The sequence below is a fragment of the Gossypium arboreum genome, chromosome 7, assembly GCF_025698485.1.
Source record: "Gossypium arboreum isolate Shixiya-1 chromosome 7, ASM2569848v2, whole genome shotgun sequence".
Classification (NCBI taxonomy): Eukaryota; Viridiplantae; Streptophyta; class Magnoliopsida; order Malvales; family Malvaceae; genus Gossypium; species Gossypium arboreum.
This window is the reverse complement of record NC_069076.1, coordinates 15,727,005-15,740,176: the sequence shown is the minus strand read 5'-3', so window position 1 is coordinate 15,740,176 and position 13,172 is coordinate 15,727,005.

Sequence of the window (13,172 nt, the reverse complement as noted above, 5' to 3'; positions counted from 1 at the left end):
TTATTTAAAAATTTTGTTGGGTTACTCTGGTGACCTGATGTAGCACCTTAGTATTCGAGTACTCTGTATTTGGGATTAAGGTGTTACATTTAGTGATATCAGAGCCATGTTTAGTCAGTTCTAGGACCAGCTGGTCAGTTGTAGTAAGGTGTCGATGAATACATGCCCCTAAGTTTAAGAGTGTACTCTTTTAAGACTAGAAGTCTGATGATGCTTTCTCTTTTCTGTTTTGTCTTCAGATTCAACATGCCCAAGATTCAAATAGTAGCCATGGGGCTAGGAAAGAGAGTCATGCTTCTTCGATGGATGATACGGGAGATGAGTTTGTACCGAACACTGATGACTTTGACATTCTAATGGGTCTAGGTGTGGATGAGGCAGATTACTTCTAGAATCTTAATTTTGTGCTGCATCGTATCCTTCGAGTGATTCTGAGGATTCAGCCTACCCCACCTGTTCCACCACCATCTATTGTTTTGTAGAAGACTCTGATAGAGAGATTTTGCAGATATAAGGCAGAGGACTTTTATGACACCAGCGAGGATGACCCGATAGCTGCTGGTCAGTGATTGAGGGACACACTGAGGACTTTTTGGCCACTCCGTTTTACCCCTGAGGGTAACTTAAAGTGTATTATCTCATTGTTGAAGGGTGACGCATATGATTGGTGGGAGACAGTCGAGATGGCTTTATAGCTAGAGAAGTCGATGTAGGATCAATTCTTGTCCGAGTTTCGAGGGAAGTACATTGGTCAGGCAAATATGGGTGACTTGAGGATACAGTTTTCATGGCTAGTACAGGGCAATCGATAAGTGTATGAGTACGAGAGGGACTTTCTGTGATTGAGTTGCTTCGCTCCTGAGTTAGTGGCTTCTGAAAGTCTTAGGTGCAGGAGATTCCATAAGGGCCAGCACATTGATATTCACACTTATTTTGCAACAGACTCGCTCGAGGTATTTTTAGAATTGGTACGGCATGCTAAAGCTGTAGAGAGGGTTCTAAGTATGAGATTGAGCTCGTCAAACAGGTCTAATATCTAGAGTAAGAGGGTTTCTGACACTGTGAGTCTATCTTAGATAGCAGCCAAGAGGATTCGAGATTCTAGAGGATTCAGGAGATCTCCATCGACACAGTCTCAGAGATCAGGTTAAGGGTTAGGACCAGGGGCTCGTAGGAGACCATTGACTTCCTCGTCCCTAGCGAGTTCAGGAGGGTCACGTAGGACCCCGACTTTTTTAGTTTGTAATTTCTGTGGTAGGAGACATCTAGGGGAGTGTTATCGGAGGACTAGAGCATGTTTCGAGTGTGGGTCCATCGAGCATTTTGTCAAAGATGGCCTTAGAGCTAGCGGTGCTTCGCCTGCTTAGATTCAGAGATTAGCACCTTCTTTTCAACGTGGTAGAAGGTCAACTCATGGTGGTGATAATGTCACTTTAGGCCAGCAGAGTAGAGGCATGGTTAAATCTGCAGCCGTATCTGATATTCGAGCTTTATCTAGGCAGTACGTTGTGAAAGCTCAGTAAGACTGCAATGCCGTTAATGTGATTATAGGTATTTTCACATTGTTCTCTATTCCCATTACTGCATTAGTGGACTTCGGGTCCACGCATTCATATATTTATAGTGAGATCATCTGAGAGAGAGGTATTCCTATTGAGGAGTTGGATGTTAGGGTTTGAGTATCTAGCCCGTTAAGACTTGATGTATTGGTGGATAAGGTGTATTAGAGATGTCCAGTTGAGATTCAGGGTTAGCTATTTTCAGTAGACTTGATGGAGTTACCCTTTCGAGAGTTTGATGCAATTTTGGGCATGGATTGGTTGACCAAGCATGATACAAGTTTAAGATGTAGAGAGAGGTAGCTTAAGCTTCATAGGTTGGATGGAACTAGAGTTCTAATGACTAATGAGATTAGTAAATGCTCGTCTTATGTCATTTCTACGACTGTAGCTTGAAGGTTGATTAGTAAAGGCTACGAAGCCTACTTAGCTCATGTAGTAGATACAAGGGTCCAAAATTCGGCATTAGAAGACCTACAGACTATGAAGGAGTTTCTAGATGTTTTTCTTGAGGAGTTTCTAAGATTACCTCCAAACAGAGAGTTAGAATTTGGGATCAAAGTGTTGTCTGGTACGGCTCTGGTATCCATTGCCTCGTACCGCATAGCATCGACTGAGTAGAAAAAATTTAAGACTCAGTTGCTAGAGTTGCTTGAGCGTGGTTTTATACGCCCTAGTATGTCACCATGGGGAGCACCATGGGGAGCACCAGTGTTATTCGACCAATGAGATTGCATTGATTATCGTCAGCTCAATAAGGTAACAGTGAAGAACAAATAGCCACTTCCGACAATTGATGACCTGTTTGACCAGTTAAGAGGTGCTTGTGTGTTTTTTAAGGTTGATTTAAGATCGAGGTATCATCAGTTGAAAGTTAAGGAGAGGGATATCCCGAAGACAGCTTTTAGGTCTAGATATGGCCATTATGAGTTCTTGGTGATGCCGTTTGGGCTCACAATTGTATTTTTCAACCCTAATTAACTCAATTTATGGTGGTTTTCATTGATGATATATCGGTGTATTCACGATCTGAGGATGAGCCTGATCACCATTTCTAAGTTGTGCTTTAGACCCTTCGAAAGAGACGACTTTTTGCCAAATTTACTAAGTGTGAATTTTGGCTTTTTGAGGTGGCGTTTTTAGGTCACATTGTTGTTGTGGATAGTATCCAAGTGGATTCACAAAAGATTCAGACAGTGCTGGATTGGAAGCCACCGTGCAATATTTTTTAAGTTCTTAGCTTTTTAAGCCTCATTAGGTATTCGATGATTGCTGCTCCATTGACCAAGTTGCTACATAAGGGAGTTCCATTTGAGTGGAATGAGAAGCACCAATAGAGTTTTGATCAGCTTAATTCAATTTTGACAGAGACACCAGTTTTGACCCAGCCGGAGTCAGGTAAGGACTAAGTAGTTGTTAAACATATTAATTTACATGATTCTTGTGCTTAATTTGGTTTATTTCTAAACTGTTCCCTGCTTAATTGGTGTTTTTATGGTTTAATCTTGTCAGGGATGTAATTGGTCAAAAACAAGCAAAAAGCAGCCAAATTGAAAGACAAATCGTTGAATCGGGGCTAAATGAAAAGGATGGAGAAAGCCAAGGATTTATCATATATTTTGACTTTGTAAAAAGCTAAAAATAGAAAGATATTATTTTGTTTTATTTTATTTTATTTTATTAATTTAGGTTAATTTATTTTTAGTAAAGCCCATGTGTGACACCCCTAATGTGACCCTAGTCAGAGAGTGGTTTCGGGACCACGAAATCGAGTCACAAGAATAATTAAGTGTTATATTCCGTGCTTATTGTATGTGGAATTGGTATGCGTAAATATTTCGTGTCTCGATTTTTATTAATTAGGTGCAAATTTATAAGAAAGGACCCATGTGCTAGGACTTGAAAATGTGATAGGTGTATTTTAAGTGGCCTAATAATGCATGAAGTGAAATAAATGGAGTTGCATGTCAATTATCCCATTCCCTAAGGTGGATGGCGGCCATGACAAATTATGGGCAAGGGAAACATGTTCCCAACATGTTTTACTAATGGATGATGTTAGAAATGATAAAATAGGAGTATGAAAAAAAAAAAGTGTTCATTCTTCTCCATAGGCTTGGCGAATGTCCTAAGGAAAGAAAAGAAAAATTTGTTCATCCTTTCTCATCTTCTTGGCGAAAATACTAAGGGAAAAGGGGAGGATTTTTGCTTCATGCTTGGGTTGGAAGAGACCTAGAGGAGATTTGGCTAAGTTTACATCAAGATTAAGGTATGTATGAAGTTGTGTTGGGAGTTTCATGCATGGTTTGGTTACTAATTTGATGTGCATGTTAGCCATGGCTCAAATCCTTGTTATGCCATGGAAATGGTATTTGGCCAAAGTTGTTATGGTGATAAAGCCATTGCATGCTAAGTGTGAAGCTTGATGATGATGCATGCAATGATGGATTGTCTACTCTTGAGTAAGATTTTGAGTTTTCTTTTTGTGTTTAACCATGATTGAAGTTGAATGGAGCATGATTTTCATATTCGGCCATGATGCATTCATGAACATGGTTCATGCTTCTTGCATGTTAGTTAAAATTTGTATTTTGGATGGCTATGGACATCTTGAAATTGACCATGCTCATATTGTATATATATGTTTGCACATGATGTTTTGGCTATGAAGTAAGTGATGAATATATTGGTTTAAAGAAGAAGATGTGGAAGAATGCTTGTGAAATTGCAAGCACAATTGACCTAACACACATATAAGTGCTTGATGCTATATTATAAGTTTTGGGCCACAATGTGCAAAGCATTAACTAGTAAAATGCATGCTGTTTTTGTGAGGTATTAAGTGCAAAATTGACCTCAACATGTACATGAATATTCGGCCTTGAGTAGCCTATTGAAGGCCTTAGCTTTTCCTTGATGCTCAAATAAATTGTATTGAATTGCTTGATGTAGTATAAAATGTGCATGACCATTGTGTATTCAAGCTAAAGAGTGGCCATATGACCATTTAAAACTCCTTGTCATATTCGCCATAAGCAAGCACAATGAGGTTTTAATAAATTGAATTTGTTTGAATTAGCTCAAGAGCTAAGAGGGCCACAATTGGACAAGGGAAGGAAAAGGTGATCGAATAGCCGAAAAAGCCGTTCGACAACATCCGAGGTAAGTCCTCAAGAAGTGACCTTACTTGAATTATGTGAGATGAAGTATGGATGTGTATGATTATTGATTTATGTGTGTATGAGAAATTGAATGATACGGGCTAAGTCCCGAAGGCGAATATGCTTGTGAATATATGTGCGTTTGAGCCTTAGTAACTGAAAATGAAATATGTATGTCCAATGATTATTGATGTATGTGTACATGAGAAATTGAATGATATCCGGGCTAAGCCCCGAAGACAATTATGCTGGAAATTATATCCGGGTTAAGACCCGAAGGCAATTGTGCTAGTGGCTATATCCGGGCTAAGACCCGAAGGCATTCGTGCGAGTTATTCTATCCGGGCTAGGACCCGAAGGCATTTGTGCACGTGATTATATCCGGTTATATTCCGAAGAATCTTGGGCTGGAGGTGAGTGTTGGTTGCTGTAATGAATTCAATTAGTACACTCGAAAAGCCCAAAGGATAAGGTACGTTATATGTGCATTGGAAAGTCGACATGTTTGAGCAACATTCGCTCAACCGACTAATGAATTTCAGTTATTGAATTGATTGATACTTTGTGAAATTATATAATGATGAAGTGTGAAGTAAGAATGTGTATCAATGAAATGATGCATTTGGCTATGTGAATGTATTGCTGTAATTAGAGTTGATTATATTCCTTGAGACTTACTAAGCATAAAATGCTTACCCGTTGCTTTGGCTCTCGGTTTTCTAGATTTCGCTCAAGCAATCGGATTTGGGATCGTTGAAGTCGAAGTCATCCACACTATCAAGCCTCCATTTTGGTATAAATTTTGGTTGAACTTGAAATGGCATGTATAGGACTACCTTGTTGGTCAAATATGTTGTGATGTATATATATACGGCCATGCGAAAATGGCTCGAAAAAAGAAGCATGAACTTAGACTAATTGTGGTTTGTATGTATATATTTGGTGTCATGATGTGGCTATGGCTTGGAAATGGGAATGTTGGTCATATGATCAGCCATTGGCATGGTTAAAATGATCATATATGAACCTATGTATGGCAAGACTAGTTGGTTCATGGAGACTACCAAATAGGTAAGACCTACCTTAAAAACAGATGCTGCCAGCTGCAGTGACGTGAATGTGAAAAATCACCAAAATTCGTAGGAATGGAATTAAATAGTGAATAAGCTATGTAAATGAACCTTGATGAGTCTATTTTCATATGGAAGAAACGAAATGGTCATAGGAGTTACATGTTAAGAGATATTAAAGCTATTGTGAGACAGGGCCAGAACGGTTTCTAGGTTCCCTATCGCAACTTTAAAAATTTACTATAAATTATCCAAAAAGAATTAGGAGACATACCTTATATGTACAGATTCCATTTTGAGTCTAGTTTCATTAGAAACAAACGACACCAGCATTAAAGCCCTGTACAGAGAGATATTCAAGTTATACCACGCGAAGGTCAGAGCAGTTGATCCCTGTAACTTGGGTGACTTTAACTAATAAACTGTACCAATTGGGCCAACCAAAAATTCTAGAAATAAATACATGGATGGATATATGAGTCTAAATTCAGGGAAAATTTACGAAACCAGTTTCCGAGTTTTGAAACTAGAGATATGATTTTTAAGGCGACAGTGATGCAGTTTTCCAGCCTGACTGAAAATGTCAAATGGATGGGCAAAACAAGTGAACTTGGCTTGTTAACCCTCGTGTCCGACACGGCGATGGTCTCGGGTTCGGGTGTTACAATTTATTGGTATCAGAGCCACGGTTTAGTCGATTCTAGGACTACCGTGATGTGTTGGGGTCTAGCTATACATGCCATTAAATGATGAATCGATAGTGTGGTGATTTCGACAATTTGACTTTGTGTTTGTTTATAGCAATGGATCCGATCCCAACCGAAGCGATAGTGACGATGTGGAGAGTGTGGCGCCTGCTCCGCGCAAGGGACAGCGCCGCGGACTCTCAACCTATGGCCAGCAATCCTAATGACGAGGCTAGGCAAGCCTTTTATAGTGTGATGAGCGAATGGTTTAATCAATACATTCGAACCAACACTACTGTTCCACAACCTCCATTCCCGACAAATGCAACCCCGCACCTACAATACCTCCGGTGGACTGACCAAATAAGGTCAAGTAAGCCCCAATCGATAGGATTCAAAAACATGGGGCCACTTGAATTTAAGGCTACGGATGATGATGATGCCGAAGCGAGCTGAATTTTGGTTAGATAACACTATCCGGTGCTTGATGAGCTATCCTGTACACCCGATGAGTGCTTAAAGTGTACCATCTCCTTCCTGCGCGAGTCCGCCTACTATTGGTGGAGTACTCGACTTGTGGTGCCTAGAGAGCAAGTGACTTGGGAATTCTTTCAAACCGAGTTAGAAAAAAGTATATCGATCGAGATTCATCGACCAAAAGCGGAGGAATTTCTTGATCTTAAGCAAGGTTCTATGTCCGTTATCGACTACGAGCGAAAGTTTATGAGGCTTAGCGATGCAGCGAGAATGCATTTCGTCCGAAGCTATTATGTATAAACGCCGAGGATGGGCTGAATGATGATATAAGGATGTTTGTTGGCATTCTCGAGATCGAGAGTTTGTAGTACTTGTTGAGCGAGCTTGTAAAGCCGAAGAGCTTAGAAAGGAGAAACAAAAAGCTGATGTGGGAAGCTGGAGAATTCGAAGAGGTCCTCGGAAAGTCTCTTCAACAAGCATCGAAGAGATTTCGAGATGATCGAGAGCGGTCTAGAGCGTTTGGGCTTTTCTAGACGAGGACGCGATCGACCCCTGTGACCACACGAGTCACCTCGATCATTGGTGGTGGAAATGATCGCCGAGAGAGGCGGAGTGTCCACATTGTGGAAAATGGCATTCGGGAGCTGTTGGTTTCGTGATCGCTCTGCTATAAGTGTGGATCGGAGACCACTTTATGAAGGATTGCCCGAGGATGCATGAGCAGAATGTAAGTCGAGTGCAAACCCGGGTGCTACCATTGCTCGAGGTAGGCCACCTAGAAATATGGGCAATGTCGATTGGCGGTCGAGAGGATCTAGAGATGCTACCATCGGATCCGAGGCTCGTGCTCTGCTAGGACTTATGCCATACGCGCCGCGAGGATCTTGCCTCTCCGGATGTTATTACCGGTACTTTCACTCTTTTCAATACAAATGTGATTGGTTTGATTGACCCTGGTTCTACTCATTCATATATATGTGAAACCTTAGCGTCCAGTAAGACTTTGCCCATTGAGTCTACTGAGTTTGTAATTCGGGTGTCAAACCCTTGGGTCATTACGTGCTTGTCAACAAAGTGTGCAAGAAAAGTCCCCTAGTGTTCCGTGGTTCTTGTTTTCCGGCGGACTTGATGCTTTTGCCGTTCGATGAGTTCGATGTTATTCTTGGTTTGGATTGGTTGACCATGCATGATGCGGTTGTAAATTGCAAGAGCAAGACTATTGATTTGAGGTGCGCGAACAATGAAATAATTCGGGTTGAGTTTACGGACTTAAAGGGGTTGCCAGCTGTAATATCAGCGATGTTGGCCCAGAAATATGTAAGAAAAGGGTGCGAAGCGTACCTTGCGTACGTGCTCGATGACAAGGAATCAGAAAAGAAACCCAAATCTGTGCCCGTGGTTTGTGAATACCCGGATGTTTTCCCCGAAGAATTGCCGGGTTTACCACCTGTTCGGGAAATAGAATTTGGCATCGAATTGGTACCTGGTACCACTCCAATTTCGATAGCTCCGTATCGTATGGCACCAACGAAATTAAAGGAGTTGAAAGCTCAGTTGCAAGAATTGGTGGATAAAGGTTTTGCTCGCCCGAGTTTTTCGCCTTGGGGTGCGCCAGTGTTGTTCGTGAAGAAGAAGGATGGAACCATGCGACTGTGCATCGACTATCGTCAGCTTAATAAAGCGACGATAAAGAACAAATATCCGTTGCCACGTATTGATGACTTGTTCGATCAACTGAAGGGAGCCTCGGTGTTCTCAAAAATAGATTTGAGATCGGGCTACTATCAATTGCGAATCCGAGATTCGGACGTGCCCAAGGCGCCTTGAGCGAGATATGGTCACTATGAGTTCTTAGTGATGCCGTTTGGGCTCACTAATGCCCTGCAGATTTATGGATTTAATGAATCGGATCTTTAGACCATATTTGGATCGATTAAGTAGTCGTGTTCATTGATGACATCTTGGTCTATTCAAGAAATGAGACCGAACATCTTTGAACACTGCGGTTAGTCTTTGCAAATTTTACGGGATAAGCAATTATATGCTAAGTTTAGCAAGTGTGAATTACGGTTAAGAGAGGTTAGCTTCTTGGGTCATGTGGTATCTGCGACGGGTATTCGAGTCGACCGAATAAAATTTCAGCCATACTTAATTGGAAGCCTCAGAAATATTCTTGAGGTTCGAGCTTTTGGGGCTTGTCGGTTATTACCGACGATTTGTAAAACTTCTCAATGATAGCCACGCCGATGACGAAGCTTACTCCAAAAGGACGTTAAGTTCGAATGGACGGAGAAATGCCAAAAATTTTCGATCAGCGAAAACTTATTTGGTGAAGCCCCAATTCTAGTGCAACCCGAGTCCAAGCAAGGAGTTTGTCATCTATAGCGACCTCTCTACTTGGGTTAGGTTGCGTATTAATGCAAGAAGGTCGAGTTGTGGCCTATGCGTCGAGGCAATTAAAGCCACATGAGAAAAATTATCCGACTCATGATCTCGAATTGGCCGCCATCGTATTCACCTTAAAGATTTGGCGACATTACTTATTTGGTGAAAGGTGCCATATATACTCGGATCACAAAGTCTCAAATATTTGATGACCCAAAGAGACTTAAATCTGCGACAAAGACGTTGGCTTGAAACATTAAAGGATTATGAGTGATCATTGACTATCACGGGAAAGGCGAATGTGGTTGCGGATGCCTTGAGTCGTAAATCGTTATTCACTTCTGACGATGAATGTGCACTTGTCTGTCCGATCCGACGGTGTGTTAGTGGCTGAATTGAAAGCCAAACCATTATTGACACACCAAATTCGAGAAGCTCGGAAAGTCGATGACGAGTTGGTTGCAAAAGCGGGCTGCGTGTGTTCGAACAAGGACTCGGAGTTTCAAATCGCGATGACGATTGTTTGAGGTTCAAAAGTCGTCTGTGTGTCCCAAAGAATTGAACTCATTTCGATAATTTGAATGAAGCCCATTGTAGCCGAATGGCAATCCACCGGGAGTACGAAGATGTACAATGATTTGAAGCGTCGGTTTTGGTGGCATGGTATGAAGCGAGACATCTCCGACTTTGTTTGAGATGTTTAATATGTCAACAAGTGAAAGCGGAACATCGGTGCCTTCAGATTACTTCAACCAATCACGATACCCGAGTGGAAATGGGATCGAGTCACAATGGACTTTGTATCCGGACCGCCATTGTCGACAAGTAAGAAGGATGCGGTTTGGGTCGTGGTAGATCGATTGACTAAGTCGGCCCACTTTGTCCCCGTCGTCGGATTTTTCAATGGACAAATTAAGCGGAATTATGCGTTTCTCAGTTGTGAGATTACGGGGTGCCTATTTCCATCGTGTCGGATAGAGATCCGAGATTTACCTCGCGATTTTGGAAAAAGTTGCAAGAAGCTTTGGGTACCAAGTTGCATTTCAAGACCGCCTTTCACCCCCAAACCGATGGTCAATCCGAGCGGATAATTCAGATACTTGAGGATATGTTAAGATGTTGCGTCCTCGAGTTTAGTGGTTCATGGAGCGGTATTTGCCGTTGATTGAATTAAACACAACAACGACTTTCAATCAAGTATTAAGATGGCACCCTACGAGGCTTTGTGCGGCGTAAATGCCGTACACCATTGTTTTGGATGAGCTTGGTGAAAGCAAGATTTTCGGGTGGATTTGATTAGGGATGCTGAGAGAAAGTGAAAGTAATCCGTGAAAGTCTGAAGATAGCCTTCGATCGTCGAGAAATCGTGCGCGGATATGAAGCGTAAGGATATCGAGTATCGGTGGGTGATAAAGTGTTTCTCAAGGTATCACCTTGGAAAAAGATACTCGAGTTGGTAGTAAGGGCAAGTTGAGCCGAGGTTCATTGGGCCATATGAGATATCGAGCGAGTCGGTCTAGTGGCATATCGTTTGATTTTGCCCCCGAACTCAAAAGGTTCACGATGTCTTCCACGTTCGATGCTTGACGCTATAGATCCGATCCATCGCACGTGATTAGTCCATCGAAATTGAAATTCAAGCTAATATGAGTTATGAGGAAGAACCGATTCGTATCCTATCACGAGAAGTGAAAAGTTGCGAAACAAGCGGGTTCCGCTAGTGAAAGTGTTATGGCTCAAGCACGGGATAGAAGAAGCTACTTGGGAGACCGAGAACTCTATGAGAGAGCGATATCCGAACCTATTTACGGTAAGCTTTTAGGGACGAAAATCTCTTAAGTGGGGAGAGTTGTGACACCCTAATGTGACCCTAGTCGAGAGTGGTTTCGGGACCACGAAACCGAGTCACAAGAATAATTAAGTGTTATATTCCGTGCTTATTGTATGTGGAATTGGTATGCGTAAATATTTAGTGTCTCGATTTTTATTAATTAGGTGCAAATTTATAAGAAAGGACCCATGTGCTAGGACTTGAAAATGTGATAGGTGTATTTTAAGTGGCCTAATAATGCATGAAGTGAAATAAATGGAGTTGCATGTCAATTATCCCATTCCCTAAGGTGGATGGCTGGCCATGACAAATTATGGGCAAGGGAAACATGTTCCCAACATGTTTTACTAATGGATGATGTTAGAAATGATAAAATAAGAGTATGAAAAAAAAAAAAAGTGTTCATTCTTCTCCATAGGCTTGGCGAATGTCCTAAGGAAAGAAAAGAAAAATTTTTCATCCTTTCTCATCTTCTTGGCGAAAATACTAAGGGAAAAGGGGGAGGATTTTTGCTTCATGCTTGGGTTGGAAGAGACCTAGAGGGAGATTTGGCTAAGTTTACATCAAGATTAAGGTATGTATGAGGTTGTGTTGGGAGTTTCATGCATGGTTTGGTTACTAATTTGATGTGCATGTTAGCCATGGCTCAAATCCTTGTTATGCCATGGAAATGGTATTTGGCCAAAGTTGTTATGGTGATAAAGCCATTGCATGCTAAGTGTGAAGCTTGATGATGATGCATGCAATGATGGATTGTCTACTCTTGAGTAAGATTTTGAGTTTTCTTTTTGTGTTTAACCATGATTGAAGTTGAATGGAGCATGATTTTCATATTCGGCCATGATGCATTCATGAACATGGTTCATGCTTCTTGCATGTTAGTTAAAATTTGTATTTTGGATGGCTATGGACATCTTGAAATTGACCATGCTCATATTGTATATATATGTTTGCACATGATGTTTTGGCTATGAAGTAAGTGATGAATATATTGGTTTAAAGAAGAAGATGTGGAAGAATGCTTGTGAAATTGCAAGCACAATTGCCTAGCACACATATAAGTGCTTGATGCTATATTATAAGTTTTGGGCCACAATGTGCAAAGCATTAACTAGTAAAATGCATGCTGTTTTTGTGAGGTATTAAGTGCAAAATTGACCTCAACATGTACATGAATATTAGGCCTTGAGTAGCCTATTGAAGGCCTTAGCTTTTCCTTGATGCTCAAATAAATTGTATTGAATTGCTTGATGTAGTATAAAATGTGCATGACCATTGTGTATTCAAGCTAAAGAGTGGCCATATGACCATTTAAAACTCCTTGTCATATTCGCCATAAGCAAGCACAATGAGGTTTTAATAAATTGAATTTGTTTGAATTAGCTCAAGAGCTAAGAGGGCCACAATTGGACAAGGGGAAGGAAAAGGTGATCGAATAGCCGAAAAAGCCGTTCGACAACATCCGAGGTAAGTCCTCAAGAAGTGACCTTACTTGAATTATGTGAGATGAAGTATGGATGTGTATGATTATTGATTTATGTGTGTATGAGAAATTGAATGATACCGGGCTAAGTCCCGGCGAATATGCTTGTGAATATATGTGCGTTTGAGCCTTAGTGTGAAAATGAAATATGTATGTCCAATGATTATTGATGTATGTGTACATGAGAAATTGAATGATATCCGGGCTAAGCCCCAAAGACAATTATGCTGGAAATTATATCCGGGTTAAGACCCGAAGGCAATTGTGCTAGTGGCTATATCCGGGCTAAGACCCGAAGGCATTCGTGTGAGTTATTCTATCCGGGCTAGGACCCGAAGGCATTTGTGCACGTGATTATATCCGGTTATATTCCGAAGAATCTTGGGCTGGAGGTGAGTGTTGGTTGCTGTAATGAATTCAATTAGTACACTCGAAAAGCCCAAAGGATAAGGTACGTTATATGTGCATTGGAAAGTCGACATGTTTGAGCAACATTCGCTCAACCGACTAATGAATTTCA